Below are 13,092 nucleotides of genomic sequence, written 5' to 3'. Positions count from 1 at the left end.
TTATACTCCAATGAAGATGTTAAAAAAATACAACCTGTAAACAAAATAGTGTATTGTTTTTCATGCTTAAAATTTACATAAATGGTATGGTACTCTATGTGTCCTTCTACATCTGGTGAATTTAAAGTGTATAAAATCCTATCTCATTGTTATTTTAATTTACATTTGCATATCTCTGGTTTCCAGTGAGATTGAGCAAAGTAATATAGGTTTACTTGTTTGTGAGGTTTCTCTTCTGTAAACTGTCTATTCATACCCTTTGCCCATTTTTCTACCAAAAAGCCCCTAAGTTATATGTATTGCCAATAGTCTCTTCCTATTTCATTTGTCTATAAATGTTCATAGTGCCTTTTGTACAGGTATTTTAATTTTTTTCTTTGATTGTATTGAAATATAGTTGATTTACAATGTTGTGTTAATTTCTGGTATATAGCAAACTGATTCAGTTTTTTATATATATATATATATATTCTTTTTCATATTCTTGTCCACTATGGTTTATTACAGGATATTGAATATAGTTCCCTTTGCTATACAGTAGGACCTTGTTGTTTATCCATTCTCTCTCTCTCCCTCGCTATATATATATATAAAATAGTTTCATCTGCTAATCTCAAACTCCCAATCCATCCTTCCCCCTAAAGGTATTTTAATTTTAAAGCAGACACATTTATCAATCTTTTCTGATAAGAGATATTTTATTTAAAGAAACTTTAAAACATATCATGAGGTCATAAAACTTTTCACTATATTTTCTTCTTTTCTAATGCAAGAGGTCCATTTAAGTCTTGTCCATCTGGAACTTATTTTGGAGTATAGAGTGTGTTAGGTTTCTTATTTTATTTTATCCCATATGGATAACCAATTTTTCTGGCCTTTTTCCTTGAGCAGAACATCCTTTATTCATTGCATTGTAATGCCATATGCCAAATTCCCAGATATGTGTGGGGTTGTTTCTGGCCTCTCAGCCTAATTTAATTGATCTATTGGTTTTTGTGTGCACAAATGCCATATCATTTTAATTAATGTATTGTTATATTATGTTTCAGTATGTACTAGAGCAAGTTCTACGTTTTTGTATTGGCCATTCTTGGCTATTTGCGTTTCATATGAATTTTAGGATAAACCTATGAAGTTAAAACTTGGTATTTTGATTGTATTTGCATTGAATCCTTAAATCAATTATGGAGTATAGCATCTTCATGCTATTGAGTCTTTTCAACTCTGAACATTGAATATGTCTCCAGTTTTTAAAGGCTTTTTAATGTCCTTCCTTAAAATTAGATAATTTTCTCTCTACAGTCCTCATTCTTGTTTTGTCAGATTTGGTCTTGGCAACATTATTGATTATACCAGTATTGTCAGTGGAATTTTCCCTTAGTGTAGAGTAGATAGCGGTTAAGAAGTCTGGGTTCCGAATCCCAATGCCTGAGTTCAAATCCTGTCTCTACCATTTACTACATGTGTCTCCATTTATTTAGCGCTAATGTGGGAATGATAATAGCACTTAATAGGGTTGTTGTGAAGAGTAACTGAAATAATATAAGGCTAGACCATAGTACTTAATCTATTTGAGTTATTAGAACTACTCCAAATTTTATTACTCTTACTCCTTAGCTTTTGCTGTCATAAAAGACATTATTAATTTTTGTATGTTGCTCTGTAGTTACTCTTGTATTTTCCAGATAGAAAATTATATCAGACAAAGATGTCACAAAGAAATAAAATAACAGGCCAATAACATCGATGAACATAGATGCAAAAAACCTCAACAAAAATGCTAGCAAACAGAATTCAACAGCACATTAAAAGGATCATACACCATGATCAAGTGGGGTTTATCCAGGGATGCAAGGATTCTTCAATATATGCAAATCAATCAATGTGATACATCATATTAACAAATTATGGATAAAAACCATATGATCATTTCAATAGATGCATAAAAAGCTTTGACAAAATTTAACACCCAATATGATAAAAACCCTCCAGAAAGTAGGCATAGAGGGAAATTTCCTCAACATAATAAAGGCCATATATGACAAACCCAGAGCCAACATCATTCTCAATGGTGAAAAACTGAAACCATTTCCACTAAGATAAAGAACAAGACAAGGGTGCTCACTCTCACTGCTATTATTCAACATAGTTTTGGAAGTTTTAGTGACAGCAATCAGAGAAGAAAAAGAGATAAAAGGAATCCAAATCAGAAAAGAAAAAGTAAAGCTGTCACTGTTTGCAGATGACATGATACAATACATAGAGAATCCTAAAGACGCTACCAGAAAACTACTAGAGCTAATCAATGAATTTGGTAGAGTAGCAGGATACAAAATTAATGAACAGAAATCTCTTGCATTCCTATACACTAATGATGAAAAATCTGAAAGAGAAATTAAGGAAACACTCCCATTTACCGTTGCAACAAAAAGAAAATACCTAGGAATAAACCGACCTAAGGAGACAAAAGACCTGTATGTGGAAAACTATAAGACACTGATGAAAGAAATTAAAGATGATACAAACAGATGGAGAGATATACCATGTTCTTGGATTGGAAGAATCAACATTGTGAAAATGACTGTACTACCCAAAGCAATCTACAGATTCAATGCAATCCTTATCAAACTACCAATGGCATTTTTCATAGAACTAGAACAAAAAATCTCACAATTTGTATGGAAACACAAAAGACCCTGAATAGCCAAAGCAATCTTGAGGAAGAAAATTGGAGCTGGAGGAATCAGGCTCCCTGACTTCAGACTATACTACAAAGCTACAGTAATCAAGACAGTATGGTACTGGCACAAAAACAGAAATATAGATCAATGGAACAAGATAGAAAGCCCAGAAATAAACCCACACACATATGGTCACCTTATCTTTGATAAAGGAGGCAAGAATATACAATGGAGAAAAGACAGCCTCTTCAATAAGTGGTGCTGGAAAAGCTGGACAGCTACACATAAAAGAATGAAATTAGAACACTCCCTAACACCGTACACAAAAATAAACTCAAAATGGATTAAAGACCTAAATGTTAGGCCAGACACTATCAAATTCTTAGAGGAAAACATAGGCAGAACACTCTTGGTCTTGGACATAAATCACAGCAAGATCCTTTTTGACCCACCTCCTAGAGAAATGGAAATAAAAACAAAAATAAACAAATGGGACCTAATGAAACTTCAAAGCTTTTACACAGCAAAGGAAACCATAAAAAAGATGAAAAGACAACCCTCAGAATGAGAGAAAATATTTGCAAATGAAGCAACTGACAAAGGATTAATCTCCAAAATTTACAAGCAGCTCACGCAGCTCAATATCAAAAAAACAAACAACCCAATCCAAAAATGGGCTGAAGACCTAAATAGACATTTCTCCAAAGAAGGTATAAAGATAGCCGACAAACACATGAAAGAATGCTCAACATCACTAATCATTAGAGAAATGCAAATCAAAACTACAATGAGGTATTACCTCACACCAGTCAGAATGGCCATCATCAAAAAATCTACAAACAATAAATGCCAGAGAGGGTGTGGAGAAAAGGGAACCCTCTTGCACTGTTGGTGGGAATGTAAATTGATACAGCCACTATGGAGAACAGTATGGAGTTTCCTTAAAAACCTAAAAATAGAACTACCATATGACCCAGCAATCCCACTACTGGGCATATACCCTGAGAAAACCATAATTCAAAAAGAGTCATGTACCACAATGTTCATTGCTGTTCTATTTACAATAGCCAGGACATGGACGCAACCTAAGTGTCCATCGACAGATGAATGGATAAAGAAGATGTGGCACATATATCCAATGGAATATTACTCAGCCATAAAAAGAAACGAAATTGAGTTATTTGTAGTGAGGTGGATGGACCTAGAGTCTGTCATACAGAGTGAAGTAAGTCAGAAAGAGAAAAACAAATACCGTATGCTAACACATATGTATGGAATCTAAAATAAAAGTGGTTCTGAAGAACCTAGGGGCATAACAGGAATAAAGATGCAGACATAGAGAATGGACTTGAGGACATAGGGAGGGAGAAGGGTAAGCTGGGATGAAGTGAGAGAGTGGCACGGAATTATATATACTACCAAATGTAAAATAGATAGCTAGTGGGAAGCAGCTGCATAGCACAGGGAGATCAGCTCAGTGCTTTTTGACCACCAGAGGGTTGGGATAGGGAGTGTGGGAGGGAGACGCAAGAAGGAGGAGATATGGGGATATTTTTATATGTATAGCTGATTCACTTTGTTATAAAGCAGAAACTAACACACCATTGTAAAGCAATTATACTCCAATAAAGGTGTTAAAAAAAAAACCCAAAAAAGAAAATGATATCAGATGTGAATAATGACTCTTTTATTTCTCTTTTTAAATTCTCACACCTCTTATTTTTTCTTCTCTTATTATGTTAGCTAGGACCTCTAATATAATGCTGCATATTAACACATCACTACTTCTTCAATTAAACAAATTAGACTTTCAGAGAATATTTATGTGAGTTGCCTTTTGTGCCAATGATTAATTACCATATAAGTGTGGTAATCTACTCTTTCTGCTTATTTTAGATATTTTGCAAAGAAAACAAACAAAACATGTAACTGTATATCAAACTTTTCCTTCTGCCTATAATGTTATTCCTCTATCATATTCATCTTCCAAAATCCTACCCATATTCAAGACCTAGTCTAAATGCTACTTTCTCCATGATTCCTGTGGCTTCTTCTAGCTGGAAATAACATCTCCAGTCCCTTACTCTTTAATGCTTAACCAGCATCTCTCTTATTTATACTTTAAGTTACATTGTGGCTTTTCTACATGTTTTATCATCGCTACTCCAATCCTAAGATTTTTGAGGTCAGGATCAGCATCTGTTTTGTTTTGAGTTTCTTTTTCTGCTACTACTAGCAAAATTCACATTCAACAGTTAGTAAGTAATTGAAAGAATAAATGTCTGGAACTAAATATCAAAAATGCCTAAAGCCTATAAGGGAAGAAGCACAGAACCAGAAGCATATCCTTATTCTTTTCTGGTAGCTTGCTATCATTCTTAAAAAAAAAAGTGCGTGGCCATTAGTATACTTACATATAAATATTCTGCAACAAAGTAAGAATTTGACTACTACTGTGGTTTTTGATTAATTAACTCCTCTAGAATAGAAAGATAGTACAAGAGCACCCTCATGGGGACAACCAGGATGCACAAATACATGTTATTCATCGCTATTTAACAGAAAACTTAATCTTCTATTCCATTTTATTCTCTCTAGCTTATTCTGGGCCATTTCAAGAGTGCTCTTTGGAGAAATATTTTTCAAGAAGTAAACTGACTCGGGCTTCCCTGGTGGCGCAGTGGTTGAGAGTCCACCTGCCGATGCAGGGGACACGGGTTCGTGCCCCGGTCCGGGAAGATCTCACATGCTGCGGAGCGGCTGGGCCCGTGAGCCATGGCCACTGAGCCTGCGCGTCCGGAGCGTGTGCTCCGCAACGGGAGAGTCTCGCGTACCGCAAAAAAAAAAAAAAAAAAAAAAAAAAAGTAAACTGACTCAGGTGTTTGTAAATATGATATTTTGATATTTCTTCCTGTTTTTCGACACTTTTTTTTTTTTAATTAGAGGAGCGGTGTATTGGAAAATACATTGTAGTGATCCCTATCATCATTCAGTCTTTGAGTTTTCCATAGCTGCTTCATCTTACATGGATTTTGCCCCGTTGGAGTCTCTAAGTTCTTTGCATCTAGACCAGATGTCACAGCAAATAGAAACTGTTTGACATAAATGGCAGACTGTTTCACCTTTGAGAAGAAATAGAACCCAAGATTTTTATTCATGAACCACACGGAAGCTTTATACAAAAAATGTTCTAAATATGTAAATATAAAATGCCCTAAAAATAATTTCCCAAGTTCTTAATTTATGCCGTCTCTGGTTTTCAGAACTTGATCTCAACTTTATTTCTCAGAATGTATCTGCAGAGGTCTGCAGGTTTCTGCAGACCAGCATCTGCTCCTGGAGGCCAAGTTTCCAGTTTGCACTGACTTTCAGGATCTTCCTTCAGGCGCACACCTGGAGGCAATCATCTGTACATGCCATTCTGTGAGCAGATGTATATGGGTAGGACAGCAGCACTTTATGCCATTAGAACAGCTGGGAGGAACGAAAATGAATGTGTTCTGCTTTCCTTTGTGTCATATAAAACTCCCTAAGAGTATTCTCACCTGGAACCCATTTTCCTTCTCTTATGGTCTTTGCTTGTTTGGATGGGGAAAGAAACTTGCCTTATCAACCTTCCAGGTTAAGAGGAAGTTTGTTCTTCCCTGACATCAATCAACTCGGTTGAGAAAGTTGCTTGGCCAGCATTCTTACATTTGCCTAAAATGTTTTCTTTTCCAGGAAGTGAGCCTCTTGAAGGGATTACCTGTGATTCTGTAATTACTCCACTGTATGGTGCCTAGTACGAGTTTAAACACACAGAGACACATAAATAATTATGATTTCCAATATATGTCAGGTACAGGTGAAAATTTAATGTGTATGATTTTACTTATCATTTAAAAAATATATCCTCAAATTTGTTTTATTGGTGAGATTTAGTTTGGAAAAAGTACTAATTTGATCTTACACTTGAGAAACAAGTTTGTTCCTTTTTATTCCTCAGTGGTATTCCATCGTAGATATATAGCACAGTTTGTTTATCCATCCAGCAACTGAAGGATATTTGGGTTGTTTCCAGTTTTTGGTGACTGTGAATAGAACTGTATAAACATTCATGTTCAGGCTTTTAAGTAAACATAGGTTTTCATTTCATTTGGGTAAATAGTTAGGAGTGGCATTGCTAGGTCACGAAGTGAGTGTACACTTAACTTTATAAAAACCTGCCAAAATGTTTTCCAGAGAGGTTGTACCATTTTGTATTTCCACAGCAATACAGCAGAAACATATTAAATTTTCTTAACTTTAAGACTTTTAGTTAAAGTAACATATTGACCAGATGAAAAAAATCACACATAGTAGATACTACCAATTGACTCCAGGCAGTTTTAAGATTCTTCTTTGAAATTCCTTTCAGAGCCTCTGACACATATCTGAGTAACTCATGATACTGTTGTGTACTTGGAGGGTGGATTCAATTTTTAGACATGTCAGAAGTCATTTATTGGTCAGGCTTGGTAAGGGAGGTAGAGATCAGGAAAGAAAATACTTCCAAGTCTTTGAGACTGAATTGTACTTAAGTAACACTCCTTACTCCTCAGATTCAATGGAACAAACCCATATGGATGCAAATATTCTGCATATCTGTCCAAATCAATCTACTTCCCAGTTGATTCCTTGAAATAAGGACTGTGCTGTGTTCACTGCTGTGTGCCCAGTGCCTAGAGCAGGAGTTGGAATGTGACATACATTCCACCGATAAGTGTCGAGTAGGAGAGTATTATGATTCTCATTTAAAAACTCATGACACTGAATTTCAAATGGGTTAGATAGAATCAGAGAGTCTGTAGATGGTGGAACCATCACTGAAATGAAATATATGATTTTCCTTATTCAAAATCCAGTTTGCCTCTCTGATTTTCTGCTAAATAGAAGGTTCCTAAACACAGAACTAGGGAAGAACTGTGGGCTGTTGCCATATCAAATGAAGGCATGAAGATAGAATGAGGGACCCAGCTCAGTGGATTCAGAAGCAGAATTAAGTCTGACACGTATGATGATAACAGTTGGCATTTGTAATAACTTTATGTGGCGTTATGTGGCATTATATATTCATTAATAAGTCTACATAATACTTCATTATGTGAGTCTTCATTACTGAATTTTAAGTACCTCAGAAATAACACTGAATTAGCAATGAAACTAAGCCACATGAATAAACAGACACAGTACAGCATTCTATGAAGTCAAAGTGAACATTCAGTTCTTTGGAGTAAGAGCTCAGAAATCAGGCTTTTCTTCATACTGTTAAAAAAACTTTGCTTTTCCCCCTTCTCTAGGGCATCATTTCTCATGAAGCAGCCAGACAATTCAATGAAAAGCCCAAATTAGTTGATTTTTATATTTAAGTTAATTTTAGTTATGTAATCAATTTTTTAAAGTTTATTTCTGTCTTGAGGGAAATTAGTTATTTACAATTTTATTATCCAACTTTTTTTTCCATGTAATATTTCTATTCCCTGGCAATGAAAAAAAAAGTAGAATACACTTTTAAAATGTCCATTCCTCAATTGTACTTTAACTTTCCAAGTTGAAAGTAAAATAAATCCAATCAAGTTAGATTGGATAAGTAAGTAGAGAAAAGGCCAAAGCAAAAAAGGTGTGAATAATAGAAACTGTATTTTAAACACTAAATTTTAACAGAATATATACTATAAGTGAATCTTTTTTCCTTTTTTCATAAGGGAGGTGAACAGGAGGAAAACTTTAGAATAGGCTTTACTTTGTTTCAGAAAGAGATGTCTGCTAAAACAGGCATGTTCTAGTTAAAATGGGATTTTGGAAAGGGAGAAGACTATTCTACATGTTTTTTCCCCCTGTAACAAAGGATCCCCAGGAGGCAATTGAGCCCAGGGTTAGAGCCTTAAGGTACTGACACAAACAACAATGGCAGGCGAATGGGATTTTCCTCTGTGAATTCTGATTTTCTCAGGGCTTTCCAGAAGTGGAGAAGAGGCTGAGAGTCTTGCTTCTCCTGTCTGGCATAGGAAGAGGGAGACTAATAACAGAAGCTGTGCAGGGCTCTGCCTCCATGGGGATGCTTTCATTTGTTCACTTCTCCTCAGATGAGGCAGAATTATTTTTAAATGTTTGAAACTAAAACAAAGTTAGTAGTTAAAAAACCCTAACTATAAATAGTTGTTACCCTTTAAAAGATATAAAAATTCTAGGTATTGGTTAAGTAGAAGACACCCAGGAACTATCAGGATCTGGTCTGGAGCATGACTGGTACAGCAGCATTATTTCAGGTCTTGAAGCAAGAGAACATCTGTACTATGGAGGAAATAAGTTCATTAGAAGTCCCTAGAGGTGCACATAGCTAGGTGACGGTGAGCAGTGCTGAAGATCGCCCAGATGTAATGGAAATAATATATCTCTTTTTGGTGTCTCTAACTCCAGCTTGAGATAGATGAAAAGATGTCAGTCTGGCTTTGGGGACTCTCTAAGTGTCAATTTGGCTATAATAGTACTCATGAAGCAAGAAGCATACACAAGAGATAGCTGTTTGGCATTGTAAATGAAAATGTAGTTAAAATCCTCTATAGAAATACTGAGAGAGATGCTTCAACTGTGAAATACTTTTTAAAAAAGTTGAAAATAGAGGCACACATTTCTTCTCTTTAAAAATTGCCTGTCAAGTTAGTGGTGAAGAAGTGTGAATGAAATAAGCTAATTTTTAAGTAACTGATTCAAAACAGAGTTTATAGGGCATTCAGATGCAACTATGGTCTAGCCATATGTTTCACTGGCAATATAGTTGTGTCATTCCAATAAGGGCAGATTTGTGTACCATTTCTGTAGGATTTTTTAAAATTAAATTTCAGAATTGCCTAGGCATAATGTGCATCAAAAAAATCATTTTAGAACTTCATGAGAAGAACTGTAGATGGGCCGCATACATATGAAGAGATGTTCAACTTTTCTACAAAAGAAAAAAATCAAATTAATAAAAATGCTGATGCTTAGTTTTAGAAAAAAACTTTAAGATAGATATTTTAAAAATCTGGTATTAGCAAAGATATAGCCCAATGTGTACTCTATACACATTACTATATATAAAATGGTAACTAATTAGAACCTGCTATATAGCACAGGGAACTCTAGTCGATACTCTGTAGTGGCCTATATGGGAAAAGAATCTAAAAGAAAAAAGAGTGGATATATGTATATGTATAACTGATTCACTTTGCTGTACACCTAAAACTAACATAACATTGTAAATCAACTATAATCCAATTTAAAAAAAATGTATACTCCCCAGAGTTGCAGAGTGCATAAACTATTGCAACTTTTTTGACAATCTATATCAAAATTTAACTTTTGTACACAATTTGCTCCAGCAAATATACTTGTTGAAATTCATTCTCAGGAAACAATTGGACAAGTATCCAAGGTGATTTAAATATTGGAATAGCAACACTGTAGTTGGTGGCAAGTAGCAAATATTCATTAAGTGGTCAAGTACATTGTGGTGTATTCATAGAACAGAAAACTCTGATTACTAAAAATGATATTGTATACTTATATTTATTGACAAGAAAAGTTCTCTATAAAATATTTTTGGGTGAACTATGGTTATTAAAATGCAGCATTTAGATTAAGCCCATTAAAATTACATTTGTATGTATTGAGGGATGTTGAGGATCATGTTCCCCAAAATGTTGAGTGAATCTTCCTTAGTAATGGGATTACAGGTAATGTTCAACATCCTTTGTCATACTATTCTGTTTGAACTCTATAATGGCATATATTTTAAAATCTAGAAAACCTAAACCTATTTTAATTTTGTAAAATAAATCCTTTTTAAATGCTATATATATATATACACTTTATTTTCTACATTAATAAAAGTAAAGTTCAACAAAATTAAGACACTTTTTCATTTGCTCTCACTGTATCTGTCTCCCCTCCAATCCCCAGCTCTCAGTGTTGCCATGGAAATGATTAGGCCAGCTATTCTACTTATAAAATTTCTATGGGATTTAAAAAATTACTTCCATCCCCCAAATGATACAAAAGGTAAATTAAATTGCAAAGATTGCTACTTGTATGGCATTTGTTTAGGTAATGATTTAAACACAGGTAGTGTTGTATGGAAAACTAATAGACTACAACCAGATTTTTTTTTTTTTAGCTTTAGTTTCTATGAAGTTTAGTTTATTGTTTTGTCTCATTTCCTAAAGTAACATAGATAACAATCATGTTTTCATTACTACAGCATCCCCAGTAAAGATCTATTCATATTGAAAAAAAAGTACTATATTTTTGAATTTGTTTACTCATTCTTTTATCTTGAAAATTTATTTTTGATAAACAAAAGGATAAATATTTCAAGTTATTGAAGTATTGAATTTAGTTTTTGAAGGATACTTATGGGCTGAATAAAGTTAAAAATAGAGGCTGTTTCTGACTAAATGCTCCTAATAAAAGTTTGTTTTGAAACAGAGATGATAGTAATAAATTCCAAGAATCTGTTTACAGCTTGTAGAAAAATGAAGTTGTGGTGTATTTCCCTGATTTTGAGCTCAAAATCTTTCAGCAGTTACATCTCTACAAGGTTCAAAATTAAATACTCATTATCTTGTTAAAAAAATAGAAATGCCTAGAAATAGCAGAAAGTGGCATCATAATTCTCAAATTCTTTCCTTAAACAATTTCATAATGTGAGTGGATGAAACCTACAATGCAGCATTACAGTAGCTATCATTCCACATGAATGAAATTCACTTCTAAGCTGTAAATTATAAAATTTTCATGAGTAGACAAAGAATTCTGAATTTAGCTGTGCTAGGCAAATAACTTTAATTTTTTAGGAAAAAAGAAACAAAGAAATACTTAATAAATACTTTAGATCTCTTTTCATCTTTTTTATTTTACTGTCAACTTTACTGAAGAGAAATTCCACTCCAAAATGAAAATGAGCCGCCCATGACGTAGCTGCCCATGAGGTAGCTGCCCATGAGGTAGCTGCCCATGAGGTAATGAATCTGTTGAATAATAGCTTATGAAAAATTTTATAAAGTTTTTAAATTTATGAATTCAAAATTTTATGAATTTATGAATTCTCTATAAAAGAATTCTGAATTCTTTTATGAATTTGTGAAAATAGTCTATGAAGAATTTCTCATGCTTTGTTGATAATACTATTCTCTAAGTTCTTTCCATTAGGGTTTTTGCTGATTATTTCTGTCTTGATAATATACCTTATTCTATTTATTCCACAGCACTTCTTTCTAAAGAGATTGCACTATTTGGGATATATCCTTGGTGGAAAGTTTGACTGTGAGCTTTGCATGAAAATAAGATAATGTAGAAGCTTTGATAATGGGACTAAAACAGTAGGCCATTATAAACAAAGACCTTTGAGTTGGAAGGAAGTTTATTGTCCTATGGGTTGCATGATATAAGAAATGTAAGGACTTAAGGAATTTATAAATCAGTGGCTCTTCTTACTGGCATTTGTTAGTTAACTAGCAAAAAAGTTTAATGATTTGTAAAAACTCAGTTGATTAATTGACATGTAATTCGAATGAGCTAAATTAACAGAAGTTGAAATTGTTTGGCTCAGTCTCTTGTCTGACTAAGGAATGGCTTTCTTTTAGTTACCTAGTCACTTTTAGCGACTAAACTATCCGGAATCTTTTTTTCTTTCTTCCTCTCTCTCTCTCTTCCTTCCTTCCTTCCTTCCTTCCTTTTTCTTTCTGATAAAATAGCTTACCATGGAAACTTTTACTTTATGTGCTATTTCCATAGATCATAGATAATGCAACTTGTTTATAACATAAAATAAAATGAATTGCAATTACAATTTAGCAAAAGTAGAAAATAATATTAATAATAGAATCATAACCACTAATAAATTCCGTGTTAAGTATATCTATCTTATTATCTTATAAAGTAAAGGGGAAAATAGGATTCTGTTAAACTTTTATTAAGTAGCCATTGATTTCATCCATATATGTAATGTTCATGTGAACCTTTGATTTTGTTGTAGTTTCTTTGAAATGTAAAGGAAAAGTTCTTGCTTCATTTGGAAAACTGTATATTCTCAACTGAAGCTTGATTTTACTTGAAAACAAAGACTGAAGATTTTTATGATAGAGATGTGATGATAATGACATATTTCAAAATTCTTTAAAGTTGATATATAACCGAGAAACTTAGAACATTGTACTATTTGAAGCCACTAGGTATTCTGTCTGAAGACCTTGGATGATATTCTTTGTGGTTTTCTTGACAACAGTAATTGAACTTATGTGGAGAAATCAAGCTACCAGAAAGACTTATGATCTACTTTATGCTCTTTTTTCCATTGAGTTTCCCTTTTAGTTTTAGAGATGACAAAAATAGTAGTTATGCTTATCCAATAGTT

This window comes from Lagenorhynchus albirostris, chromosome 5 (genome assembly GCF_949774975.1).
Source record: "Lagenorhynchus albirostris chromosome 5, mLagAlb1.1, whole genome shotgun sequence".
Classification (NCBI taxonomy): Eukaryota; Metazoa; Chordata; class Mammalia; order Artiodactyla; family Delphinidae; genus Lagenorhynchus; species Lagenorhynchus albirostris.
The sequence above is the reverse complement of the archived record's forward strand: the minus strand, read 5'-3'. Positions refer to the sequence as shown.